Here is a 13,899-nt window from a genome sequence, read left to right as displayed (position 1 = left end):
GTGCCCACCTCACCCCAAATTTTGGTATCATCAGCAAATTTGAACAGGTTGCTTTTCACCCCGTCGTCCAAATTGCTGATAAAGAAATTGAACAGTGCGGGCCCAAGGACCGAGCCCTGGGGGACTCCACTGCCCGCTTCCCCCCAGGTCGAATATGATCTGTCCACCACCACGCTCTGAGTACAACCCTTCAGCCAATTAGCAATCCATCTGACTGTAGGCATCAATGCCACAGTTGCCTAGTTTTTTAATGAGGATGGGGTGGTCGACAGTGTCAGAGGCCTTGCTGAAGTCCAGAAAGACTACATCCACGGCGACACCTGCATCCAATGCTTTTGTGACCTGATCGTAAAAGACAATCAGGTTGGTCTGACATGACCTGCCCCTACTGAAACCGTGCTGGTTGCCCTTGAGCATCATCCCCGATGCTGGCCCGCCACAGATGTGCTCCTTGTTGATCTTCTCAAAGAGTTTCCCCAGGATTGAAGTAAGACTGACGGGCCTATAGTTGCCCGGGCCCTCCCTCCTCCCTTTTTTAAAGATGGGGACCACATTGGCTATCTTCCAATCATCTGGCACCTGACCCGAGCACCACGAGCGCTTATAAAGCCGTGCCAAGGGCCCTGCAATAACCCCTGCTAGCTCCCTCAACACCCTGGGGTAGAGAGCATTTGGACATGCTGACTCGAACACGTCCAGCCCCTCCAGAAGCACTATGATAGACTTCTGTCCAAGATTTCAGTCCAAGAATGCTTTACTTTAATATGAGTTACAAGTAACCAACCATCAGTGCAGCTGAGATTAAAGGAGAACTGATAGTTTATATCCTCATTTTACTTGGTGGATATGATACTATGTGTCTAATAATTTTTTTTTCTGTATAGTCAGTCTGTCTTTGCTGAAAAAGCTTTTTCTGTGCAAAAGTAGAGCCACAGAAAAAAAATTAACTTAAAAAAAGAATTAGTTACAACTATTTTTGGGATACATTTTTAAATGGTCCTCTATCAGAAACTGGAACACCTTTTAAAAAAAAAAAAAAAGGATCAGGTGGATAGTGTTCCCTTTCATAATGCTGATCAATCTTTGTAAAATGGATGCAAAGTGCTATATGAGAGCTAAGCATTTTACTACCTTCAGCCTTTAATTATGAACATGGCAGGAGGAGGGATGGGGTGTTGGGGATGCTATATGAGAGCTAAGCATTTTACTACCTTCAGCCTTTAATTATGAACATGGCAGGAGGAGGTATGGGGGGTGGGGGCTAATCTAAACTCTCACCTTTTTCACTCTGAATTTTTTGTGGGTTTCAAAGTTGGACCTTGGAACGGAACACGAAACACTGGCTTCGTGGTGTCATTACCACAGCGGAAATGCTAATCTGTTTCAAAGCTGATCAAGTATCTTGGGTTTCTTGGCGCTCATAACATTAGACACTTACATGCAAGTGACCCCTTCCTCCCTCCCTCCCCAAGGCTTAGAAGTAACTTGTGGCTAAATTCTGCCTTTACACGTTCGTTTTAATTTCCTAAGGCAGAATTTACCCCAGGTGTTTCTCTCTTCTTCTGCTGGTTTTTCTAAACTGAATGTTGCATGTTAAACTGAACAGCATGTTAAATAACACTGCTGTGTAGCTAGTTAGGATTTGTAGAAGTAATGTGATCAGTGGCTTTAAATTGGAGCATGCAGCGTGCTGTTCTCTTCACGCCCCATGTTTTAAAACTGTCAGCTCTTAGGCATACCTTAATTTCAAGCTAGTAACCATTAAAATGGATGAAGGTTCGTAAAATTCACAATCACTGATCATACCATCTTGATAGAAAAAAGGTACAACAGGAAGATAGACTGAATTAATCTAAATAAAACGGTATAGTGACATCATACAAGTGATGGAAGTTGTATCCTGTAGGCAATCCTGAAATGAATGGATCAAAATTGGTGTGTTGAAAATCAAACCTTATTGGTATAGGGGATGAAGGGAAGGACTGTGGTGGGCATTATCAAAATGGTGTGAAATGGGCAGACTGAATTGAGCACCAGTTTCCATTGCAGATAGCACCCTCCACTCCTAACCCTTAGAGATCCACCTTGAATATATTGAGTCTTTGCTGCTTTTATCTTAAAAAGCACCCAGAATGGAGAGTACATTGATGATATTGCTACTCCTGGTCTTCGGACTGTTAGACTCATGTGGTTTTTCTGTTGCATGTCCTTTTTTTCTTCCTGTGCTGTCTCTTTGTCTTGTCTCCTTTTTCTTACACCCCTTTGTCTGGCTTAGCTGGTTTTGCAATACTGTTGTGAACCCTTGGCCAATGATGCAGCTAAGGGGGTGTTTGTGCTGCACACTGTATGGCATGAAGAGTTACCTGAGCCATCGCACATGCTAGAAACAGTCTAGCCAGGGTAGTACAACAATCCCTCTAGGCTAATTTACCTGATGCCCTTGTGGGAAGTAGGTTAAATTAGCCTTATTAGCAGTGTTGCCATGACTAGGTTGCCTCTGGTTCCTGAGCTAGCTCAGAGATCTCCACACTGCACCACAATGTGGGTATACCCTAAAAGTGATGCCCCGACTGGCCTGTCAGTTCTTGGAGTAGATAAGACTGTGTGTCAGGCCCATGTTTCTTCAGCGGTAAAGATGCAATAAGATTTAGCACTTGCAACAGTAGCTGTATTTGTCTCTGTTCTTTGCTCCTCTTTCTGCATACATTTATTTTACTTTGTCTTTGAGGAAGCCGGGTCAGACTAGCAGCAGCCACAGCACTTGTCTAGGTCAACTTATTCTTTCTCTTTCTCCACAAGAGGACATTGCTAACTAATGTCATCCAAAAGCCTATTGAGTAGGTTCTCTTCAGAAACTCTATATGGCTAGGGGATTAAGGAATACTGTATAATATGACAACGTTACTTAATACTTTACATTTCAAATGTTGTAACTGGGTTGTTTTTTTTCTGTTTTTTATTAATAACAGGTTTTAAATATTTCGCAGTAGGACTGAACAGGCCAAGATTTCTATATTCCAACCCCAAACCATGTTGAATTATTTTCTGGTGAACAGTGGCAGGGTTACATTTAATATCTTGACTGCCTGGCCTTGGTTTATCCCATCAAAATCAACAGTACCCATCTTGTACTCTTTTTTTTTTTTTTGCCTACTCAGCTAGGAGAATACTGTAGGATCCTGGAGTCACATGGCTCCATTTGCACTTCCCTTACACAGCTGGCAGCCTGGTTTGAAATGACACCAGGATCAAATATTGGGAAGTTCTTATTGGCAAATAAAAAACAAGTTTTATGTTCCAGATGGTGTTACAGGCCTGTCCTCTGATGACTGTGCAGCAGCATCTGTGAAATGAGTTTGTTGCCCCTTAGTATGTTCTAGCTTACAGGAATCTGTGTCTCAGTTGGCACCCAAATATTCCTGTAGACAGGCTCAGCAAAAAGGCAACAAAATAGCTGAACTTTCCTTTTCTCCTTAAAGTAGGCCTTTCTATGACATAGCTAAAGCAGACTGTCAGAGCTGTCCATGGGGTTTACCTGATTCCTGTTTGTGCTTGTGTCTGTTCTGTATATCACCTCAAATCTTCCACCCATATAAAATTTACCCCTTGTCTGTGGGGTAAGGAAAAATAGACCATGGGGCTGGGGGTGTGGTCTGAGGGCCTCCTGAGACAGAATTATAGTCTGCATCTCAATGGGTGTGCTGCAATTAATAGAGAGTACCTTACTGAACCTCAGCGAACCCATTTATTTCAGCCGTGGCTGCCTTGCTAATACTGAGAGCCTGTGAGCTCGCAGACATGAATGGATCTTTCGTAATCTGAGACTTGGAGAAACATTATTTTAAGCTGGAAGTAAGGCTCTAAAGCAGGCTGTCCTTTCATACATACCACACTTGTGACAGCAGAGCTGAATTTAGAGCTGAAAGAGGATAAACTCCCTAAAGAGACTCTTTGCAATATATTTAAAGTGTTTGTTTTGAATTCACAAATGCAAAGAAATTTGAAGATCAGTTGAACTTTTGGGGCTGTTCTGGTGTTCGCTGTTGCACGAAAGAAGCAGCCAGAAGCAATGCAGAGATAATTTTAGTATGCCAAGTGCAGCTAGTCCACATATTGAATGAAATGCGTGAAGAATTTTATCATATTTGATTTTTTTTAAACTCAAAATATGTACTTTGCAAATATAAAACACATTCTCAGCACTTTCTAATTGTTAAAAAACATATACAGCCAATTAAAAGAAAAAAGTCAGTTTGGTCAGAAATCTTGTGTACTACACTTCTGCTTAAAATAAGAAGGCCCTTTTAAGATATGTTTAAGCTCAACAACATATTTTAGACATTGCTAAGCTGCATCTTCAAGCCATAAGATTTCTGAATTTCTTATGCTTTTAGACATTTGGAGATGTGACTGAACTGTAACTGAATTTTCTCTTTCCAGGCATTTCATTATTTATTTTATTTTATTTTATTTATTTATAATTTGTCTTCAGTTTGCCTGAACCGCATCAATAGGGTGTTATGTCTGGTTGTGCAGTTGAAACCAGCCTTGAGAAACCAGTTCTGATGGCTTTACTAGTAGAGATAGGAATGGGTAAGAAACTAAAACACAAAGCTTTCAAGGTGCTTTAAAGATGTTGCTTAATGCATGGATCCTGGCCTTCTGGGTATCCTTGGAACAGGCTTCTTTCTCCTGAGGCAAATATTGTCATCCTCTTCCCCCAAGTAAACACACAGGCAACTTCATTCTTGGTGCTCACACCCTCAGACTATTATATTTATCAGTTGTGCAGGTAAGACACTTATTTTCCTGTGTGTTCAGGCTTAACCACTTCAGCCCTGAATCTCTGGAGTCCATCTTGTCAAACTTCAGTAAATTTTGAGAAGAGTAACTCTTTAAGGCAGTGATTCTCAACTGTGGTGCCACAGGGTGGTGTGCAGGCACCCACACATCATTCTCAAGATAAATAGCATCTAAACCAGTCGGATCTGTTGTGGTCTTTGAGAGTTCTTTGAATAAAAGAAGTGCTTTATTATTTTTTCTCTATCAAAAAATGAGTGAAAGCTGAGAGCTGGCATTTTTCATGGGTGTCTTGCATCCAGTGAGTGGTGTCTTGAGTCCAAAAAGGTTGCAAACTACTACTTTAATAAGGCTTGATGTTGTAAAGTGCTGCCCTCCATCTTGCATTGATTTCACTGAGAGTTGCGAATGCTCGATAACTCGCAGCACTGGGCTTACAGTCGAAGAATGTGACGGCATTGATTGAGTGTGTGGCAGTTTTATTGGCTGAGCTTGTCTTTACTTTCTCTCATCGATTGTGACTCTCCTTACTTCCTATGTCTTCTTTTGTTGCTGTTCTTCTTATCAGGATCTATGAAGTAGATGGGGATTACCATTTTAAATTGGCCTGATCAGCTGAAGAGCCCAAACTGGGTAAGAGAACCAGCTGTGTGGATGAATCATGGCTAATCTCTGAGATCTATAGAGATATTGTGCACATAAAATGTTATTGGCTCTGCTTTTCGTCCTTAGATGCTTGAAAGCCTCCTTGTACTGTGCCTTTGTTTGGTTTGTGGGGTTCCCTTTTTACCAGAAACAAAGGGGCAATCAGTTTTGGCTGATCCTTTTGGAAGGGATCATCAAGTTCCATGTTCAGGTGATAAAGGGGTGTCTTGTTCCTGTACCTGGACCTACGCATGGACGTCACTTTTTTTTTTTTTTAACTGGACTTTATCAATCTCGCTCAGTGTCCTGGCCGCTCTGCCATCTGTCTTGGTGCCTCTGTTTTGTTTAGCATTAAATTCTTATCTGCTCCTCCACTGGTTTTACTGCTGGTGTTGGCATTTCTTTGGAACCCCAGTAGTTCTCTGGAACAGTTTTCTTGCATTATAGCTCACTGATTAATCTATGTAATGAAATATCAATTGAAAATCTACCTCTTTTCCTTTTTTTTTTTTTTTTACTTTCTGCTTTTTTTTCTATTGAAACATGTAATTGCACTTACCTTGGTACAAACATCTTGGGTGAATGGTGGTTTGCTGCTCTATGCAGTAGAATGCTGATGCATGTGTATATTACATGTGTGTACAAGATGTTTGAGAATAGCTTTCTGTTTTTTGCAGCCCTTAGGTGTTTATATAAATTAACATATCCTGGGAGCATAGCGTGGGTTTTTAACTTCATCTATAACAGTCTAGTACTGGAAGCTAAACGATACAGAAAAGAAACAGACATCTAAAAATACTCCTTATCCAGATTAAGTCTTCACGAGGTGAGCGCTTGCATACAGATAATGTTCCATTAGGACACAGAAGGGCTGGGTTGCTACTGGTTATATTAATTTCTAGTGTAAAATATCTGTCTGTCATGGTTGCTCTGAATTTTTTCTCTGCTTGCCTTTTTATGATGTTAAAGCTTATATCTTAGTGATGAGTCTTAAACCCATTCACCCCTCTTGAAGTGCTGTGGCTATGCTGGGTAGAAATTATGGGCTCATACACGCAACTTGTCTGTAAGTGCTGCTAATTCTCTTAGGAGATCCAGCTGAGCCTGCCTGCTGGAAAGTGCCTGTAGCTATTTAATGGTTCATTGTATTTCCCTTAAGGCCTGATACAGATTTTCTGTCCTGTCATTTGAGTAGACTCCTGTAAGAGGTGAATTGCAACCTTTGAGGATGTTGGGGCCAGTCAGAACCTTAGAATGAAAATGCAGCTATTTTTCCAATCCTTAAGAGCCTTTCCCTTATTTGCTCCCAGACAGAGAGCAAGGAGCAGGCAGGCATGGGAATGTGAGGGGTGGGCACATTGGTGCTTGCCTGCCCCTTGCCGAGAGCTCTGCAGGTGCAGTGGGTGCAGCCCTGTGCCAGTGTGGTAACCACATGGGGCGGCAGGCCTGGAGATATGCCAGCACAGACCTCTGCTTGGCAGGAGCCCCAGAGCCAGGCATGGCTGATGGCAGGCTGGGCCAGGCTCTGCTGTTATTCCAGGTACTTCACGGGAACATGGGCCCCGACAGCCCAGCTGGGGATGAGATCAGCTGCTCATTGGCATGAGGGCAGTTCAAGCCCTGAGGCTGCTGCATAGTCCTTGCTGCCCTGTACCTCAACACCTCCCCCTTCGCTACAGGACATGCACCATGGGGAAGTTCTGGGCCCCACTGCCACTGATCACAGCTCTGGGGAGAAGGAAGGACAGGTATGGAAAGTGCGCCATGGGCCCTCCCACCCCACCTGGTGGCTCAGACCTGCACACATTTCTCTTGGGAGCACTAGCCACAGCTGACTCTGAGATCCACAGGGCTGGGAGCTGCCCCCAGAGGCAGGGACAGCTCCCCTTGGAGCCTGGGGCTGCCCCTTAAGCCCCCGCCAGCCCAGGGCTGGCACCTAGGGGAGCCTGGAGCTCCTCCTGGCTGCTGCAGGGTGGTAGAGCAGGGAAGAAGCAGCCCTGGAGTAGGCTGCTTCCATTGGGTTTAAATCTGTGCCTGATACAGGAGCACGTGTAGACACATTCCTAGGCAGTTTTTAATGAGCCTGACTTTACTGTGCAGTAAATTCAGGCACATTAATTGCACGTGTAGATGTGCCCAAGTGCTGCCTGCTGAAATTGAGATATGGGCAAAGGCTGTTTTCTTACTGCTCAAATTTGATTTTATATTTTTGTTTCAATATTATTAGAGGAGGAAAATGCACCTTTTTTGGTCTTGGTGGGATGCAAACTTTTAACTGTTGTCATCCTTTCATTGCCTTATTGCCATTATAGGCTGGCCTTCATAACCACTTCAGTTGGTGAATGGGTGATTCACAATTACATGTACAGCAGAATCTTAGTGGTGTTTGTCCTTGTGTTAGAGACATTTTCAGAATGTATCTGACTCTTTTCTTTCACTTCAGTCTCTATTTGTGAGATTATTTTAATTTCGTTAGGGCCTAATAAGAAATTAGATTATTTCAAATGGGCCTACACATCCTTATCTCAAAACATTTCCAGTTCTCTGAATAGACTCCTTGCACCAAATAAGGTTGAAGAAATGGCTCTTGCCTTCCTGAGGTTGGTAAGGAAGTTGCGCCAGCATTGCCAAATAACTAATTCCCTCCTAAGTGGTTTCTTATATTACTAACCAGTTGTAGCAGGAATAGCCAACCTGTGCCCCACGTCCCATAAGTGGCACAGACAGCCTTTGTTTGTGGGGAGCAGACTGGGGAGGGAACAGGCAGCACAGTGTCAGATTGGGCAGGGAATAGAAAGCAGAGCCGCCAGTTGGGCAGGGAAAGGAGATCAGCATTGCACTTGGGAAGGGTGCAGGGCTAACTTATGGCATGCCTGCCAAAAGGCTGGGCCCCACTGAGTTACAACATCAACTGACATAGGAGATGTTATTGGCAAATATAACTATTGAGCGTTAGGAAATTGAGTGCTATTTGTAAAGAAACATCACAAAAGGAACTTATTTAAGGAATACAATGGCAATGTGAATGAGGGACTAAGAAAAACCTTCTATAAAGGTTTCTTAGTCATGCAAGTTCTTCTCTTCTTTTGGAGAATGAAGGCCTTTTTAGAGTGTTTCTTTACCCATGGGGTTAAGACTTGTTGGAAAGGGAGGGACATGTTAGTATCATGTTTGTCTTGCCTTTGACTGCCCAGCCAAAGTGACCAGGTACTTCATTTGGACCTGGCTTGTTCAAGGGCAGCCTTCAGCCCAGGTCCCCACAAAGGTTCAAATGCATGCCTCGGGAGCTGTAAGAAGCCAACCTTTAACTGCTTTGCCACTGTACCCTGCTTGAGAACACAGTGGGTGCATCTACACTTGCAATTAATGGTATTTAGACTTACTGCGCAGTAAATCAACCCTGGAAGGCATCTACACATGCACCCTGTTGGGAGCAGATTTACTTCTGATAGGATTAAGCAGACTGAGGCCTGCTCCTGCCCTGCTCTAACCTCCTGCAGCAGCCAGGGGGAGCTGCAGGCTCTGGATGCAGCTGCTCAAGTGCCAGGCTCAGCCTGGCAGGGCTCTGGGGGAAGGCTGGGGGGGGCGGGGGGAGAGTCTCAGCCTGGCCAGGGGTGCTGTCCTGGGAGCCTGTGGCGAGTGCATCATGGACGCTTCCTGCCCTCCCCCTGGCAGCAGTGGACAGGGCACTGTGTTCTCAGAGGTGCTCATTGACCACCTCCTTCCCTAGCCCCCACAGTAGGGCGGCTGCTCATGGACCCCAAGGCCACATGTACTCTGGACAGTTTCCAATCAACAGTCTTTATTTCCCTTCACCCATCCTGCCCCCCCTCCCCCAACAACACACTCCCTGCCCCCTGCCCTCCTGAACTCCAGTGCTCACCACCAATAAAACACCCTCTTCCCTGTGCACCTATTTACAAGAGCATGGTTGGTGCAGTGTCAGGGGGAAATGGTGGGCTGGAGGCACCTAGGACATGGAGCCTGGGGAGAGGTGCCTGGCGCCCTGGCCTCTAGCAGCACCACCACAGATGTGGACACCATGGCAAGGCCAGTGGCCTGGGGGCTCAGCCAGGGGTGAGGGCAACTGCGGTTCAGTCTGCTCCCCCTTCTCCATGCGGCCAGGCCCAGTGGGGTCCACCTCTCACTCAGGGGCCGCATGGTGGGCAGCAGCCCAGATGGGCATCTTGGCTGCCAGAGATCTCAGCTTGGTAGCAGGGGCAGGGGAACATGGCTGCTGTAGGCATTGTTGGGCTGCCTCCTAGGCTCATTGGGGGCTCAGCATGGGGCTGCAGGTGGGGCTGGGGTCTGGGCCGGCAGCTACCGGGCAGCAGGTGGGGCTGGAGCCGCGGGCTGGGTGGTGGGTGGTATGAAGGTGACAGCTAGGCCCAAGATGATGTCCAGCACCCAGGGTGTCCTCCACTGTGGCCTCCACTGCCTAGGCTACCATGACAGCCTGCTTCTCCTGCACCTCCAACATCCTCTGTAGGAGTGCAGTGTCCCTTTCCTTGAGGGTGAAGGAGCCTGTCTCAGAAGGCGCAGTCCTCCTGGTCCCTCTCCCACTTGTGTGCGACATGCTGGGCACGCCATGGCTGCAAGTCTGCCAGCCACTCCTCTGCCATGGTGACCAGTGGGTCTAGCAGGACAGTGTGGTCTTGAGTGCACCATTGGCAGAGGCAGTGCATGTGGAGGGCAGTGGCCAATGATGGCAGCATCCTTAAAGGCACATCCCCAGTGGCTCCTGGTGCCTCTACACTGTGTGCAGCTGCTTGATCTTCACAGCAGCACACAGTGGCCGGGGCAGGAATCAGCTGGCCCAGGCCCCAGGTGTCAAGCCAGGGGTCTAAAGACCAGCCAGGGACTGCTAGAAAGCTGTTCCTGTACCATGGCTGGAGGGACTCCCAGCCATGTTGCTCTGCTGGCAGGAGGCTGGCCTGGCTAAACAAAAGCAAATTTGCTCCCAGTCAGCATCTACACATGCACTACTGTGCGTTGGCTAATACACAGTATTACCTATAAATACAGATAGTAGATTTACTGCTCATTAGCCTAGTTTACTGCGCAGTAGCTCTGCACAGCATAGTGATGCTTTATTGCTCAGGGGATTAGTTTGCTGTGCAGTAAAGCATCTTGTGTAGACATGCCCAGCGTGTCCCTAAATTTTCCAAAATCTGGTGCTTGTGTGAGAGCATGTCTGGAGATCAGGTCTGTCTGATTAAAAAAATGTATTTTGAACTTTCATCAGTCTTTCTGGTCTTCTGACCATGTAGTGCTTAAATTTAAGATCTTCCATCTGCAAAATGTTTACAATGTTCACTTTTATTTAATACTTTATATGTAGCTCAGATTGCAGCAACCCATTCTGTATGTCTTTCAAAACACAGCAAACATACAGAAAACTGTAAAGAAAGTTGGAGCAAGGCACAGACTCTAAAATCTGTTTCAGAATCTGTGAATATACTTGAGGTTCTTAGCTTAGGGGTTTGTAGCAGGATCGAGCCCCAGGGATGGTTGAGAATACCCCTTAGTGGCTGCGTGGCTCCTGCCCTGCTCTGGCTCTCTGGGTACCCTTGTGCTTGCCACGCTTTGCTGATATTATTTAATCAGGAGCAAGGGAGGCTGCCAGGATCCCAGAGTGAGCCTTTGGCCATTATCAGTCGGTGAGTCCTTCCTGACCCCACTGATCCTCGTCTTGCCCTCAAATGCTAGGTGGGCCCTCTCAGCCTGTCCATGTCCCCAGGGCACTAATTGCCTTAAAGGCTAATTTCATGGCCTCTGACCTCCCCTACAACCATGTCCATGCCTCACAGATGTTACCGTTGAGTCATCTAATGGACGACTTGGCCCAAGACAGCATTGGGCCTCCTCTGGCTCCCACACCCTTGTTGCAGTCTTGGCCTTCTCAGCTTCTGCCTCTTTCCTCTAGCTGGACCCTTATGTCTAGGCCCACTCTGCTGGATCTGGCTTCCGGGCTCCAACCCTAGGTTTGCCCTGGTTGAGCTCTGGCTTTGCCGCCCCTGTCAGGCTTCATCTTTCCTAGGCTTGGGCCCATGGGTGACTGGTGCCCCCTGAGTCTGGGGGGGTACCAGATTGCTGACTGGGGGGAGGGGGTTCCCCAGCAGCCTATCGCCGAGCCAGTGGTGAAACCCGAAGTGCATTTCTACCAGCACTTCCGGTTTCACGGCTAGTGCTTCCAGGGATTGCATGGCCAATTTCAGGGGGTGCATGTGCATCTGTGTGCACCCCCTATGCATCACCAATGCTTGGGTCCCTGGCCCTAGTTCTCATCTCCTCTTGGGCTGTGGCCTTATCCCTCCTGGTTTCAGGCTCACTCTCTCTATTAGGCTTACCCTTTGCATTTGCCACCTATCCACATCTTGAGCCCCTCTCTGACTGGCTTAAAGCCCTCTCATGTCACTCTGACACTGTGTGACCTTCTCCTCCTGTCAGTCACAACGTGGTCCAGCAGTTTAACTGAAACGCAAGCAGCAAGCACCTGTTTAACACCAACATCTTCCCTCCCAGGCAAGCAAACATCATAAAAGAAAAAAAGTATGCTACCATTTTAAAAGGAAACCTCTCCCCTTTGCAGTAGACAGACATACATCAGAGCGACCCTTACCCCTGGGAGCAGCCCTCATTCCCAGGCTCTCACTGCTCCATGCCATTCTGCTCTGGGTCAGGGTCCCTTGAGTAGCTCCTCCCCTCCTGGGACCTCTTCTCCCTACCATCAGCAAAGCCAGCCTGCCTGCCCTGGCTCAGGCAGTGAGCTAATAAGCTTTTCAAGCCCTGCCTCTTCTGGTCGGGTTGTTCTCGGGTCACTCACAGGGGTTTCCTATTAAGCAGCTTGCAACTGCTGCTTTGGATGCTTTAATGGTGCACTTGCTGCCTGTAGCAGGGCTCTGCCCTATTGTCCCATAGTAGAGTGTAGCACAGCACTAGGCACTCACAGCCTCTATTCCTTGGCTGCTTATTCCTCTGCAGCCAACTTAAGGCCAGTGTTTCCATCCACCTGGGGAACTCTGCTGCTGTTGTCCCCTTAAAGTAAGAGGGAGCCTCTGGCTCCCTGCTACAGGGTGCAATCATCCTTGGACACCTTAGGACCCTGTCATTAATTGACAGAAACCAGATTTCTTTGGCTTCTCCTAACTTGAACGTTTTATATAATTAAGCAATTGAAACCACAAACTTATACTATCTAAATATCCTGTATAAAATTTACCTCTTACATTTAGTAAAGAGAAAGGTAGGCAAGTTTTTAATGATGTAACGCAAGAATAAAATATGATGTACTTAATCATGTTTCCATCAGTATTGATATCTATCTGTCACAGAAGTTTCCTTAGTATTGCATATTCAATTAGGATGAGACCAGTTCTTGGATGTGGTCCAGCATTCATCCCCAAAGGTACCATCACGTTGTGTAGCCTGCAGGTAGTTGTCTGTCCTTCCTCTTTCCCCTACACTTCACACCCAAAGGGCAAACTGTAGCATGCACTTGCCAGAGACAGAGCCCTCAAGTTTTTTTGAGGGACCTTTATACAAACCTGTTTGTAGTCCAGTGCATAAAATTATTTTGAGGATTTGTTGAAGGCCCAGTTTTTTCACCCAGCAGTGCAGAGTAATAGACCATGCTTGGGTGTTTTAAGTTGGACCAGAAGGAGAAATTCTGAAGTGTGTAGACCAAAGAGCCTTGCATCAAGACCCATTCACTCCATGCAGGAATAGCCTCACAGCTCAAAAAGTGCAACATCTTATGAGGAGATTTACAAGGTAGCCATATAGTCATCTGTACTCATGCTTACCAAATTCTGCACCCTGCGCATCAATTCAGGGACCACAGTTCACCAGGACTCCACCCTAGCTCTTCATTATTTTGGAAGGGGGGGGATGGTGAAGAAAGGAATGCGTACCATTGCAGCAACTTCCCTCCCCACCCCACTCCATCCTTCTGAATTGCCCATAGCAATTCAGGAGCTCCCTGTCCCAGCTCCACCAAACAGCTCTTTGTTTAGGAAGTTGCTTTCTTAGTTTCCTTTGGAAAAGGGGTGAAGGATACAACTATTCACTATTAACAGCAATATGTTTACAAGTGTTGCCAGTGTTTGCTGCCCCTAGCCACAGCAGTAATGGCAACATTTGAGCTGTGTTGACAGATTTGTAAACTGTCTCTTCCTTGATATAACACAAAAGGTTTTTTTTCCAGCCATAAGTGTTAAGGACTTTGGTTTAGAAATAGAAGGGTGATATTAGATGGAAAAGTGGTATTAGTCTTCCTTACTCTGGATAAATGGACTCTGAGTAAGTCTTCCAGCCTTGTGGTCTGGATGCCTGATGTTGTAAGCATAAGTGTGACTGCCTGTCAGACCTGGTTTTATGACTGAAAGAAAATATTCATAGATGTTAGGGTTGGAAGGGACCTCAATAGATCATCGAGTCCGACCCCCTGCATAG

At 46.2% G+C, this 13,899-nt stretch overlaps 1 protein-coding gene across 3 annotated transcripts in view; it reads left to right on the top strand.

Annotated features, from left to right (window-relative positions):
• MAPT (microtubule associated protein tau) overlaps positions 1-13,899 on the top strand; it is a 117,494-nt gene that overhangs the window by 15,190 nt on the left and 88,405 nt on the right. For all 3 annotated transcript variants that reach the window (XM_025196887.1, XM_025196886.1, XM_025196888.1), the window contains one exon: positions 5,369-5,433. The gene's annotated coding sequence lies outside the window, so the exon portion shown is untranslated. Of the gene's footprint in view, positions 1-5,368; positions 5,434-13,899 lie in introns of those variants that run through there.

Source organism: Alligator sinensis, unplaced genomic scaffold (genome assembly GCF_000455745.1).
Source record: "Alligator sinensis unplaced genomic scaffold, ASM45574v1 scaffold444_1, whole genome shotgun sequence".
NCBI lineage: Eukaryota > Metazoa > Chordata > Crocodylia > Alligatoridae > Alligator > Alligator sinensis.
The sequence above is the reverse complement of the archived record's forward strand: the minus strand, read 5'-3'. Positions and strand labels throughout refer to the sequence as shown.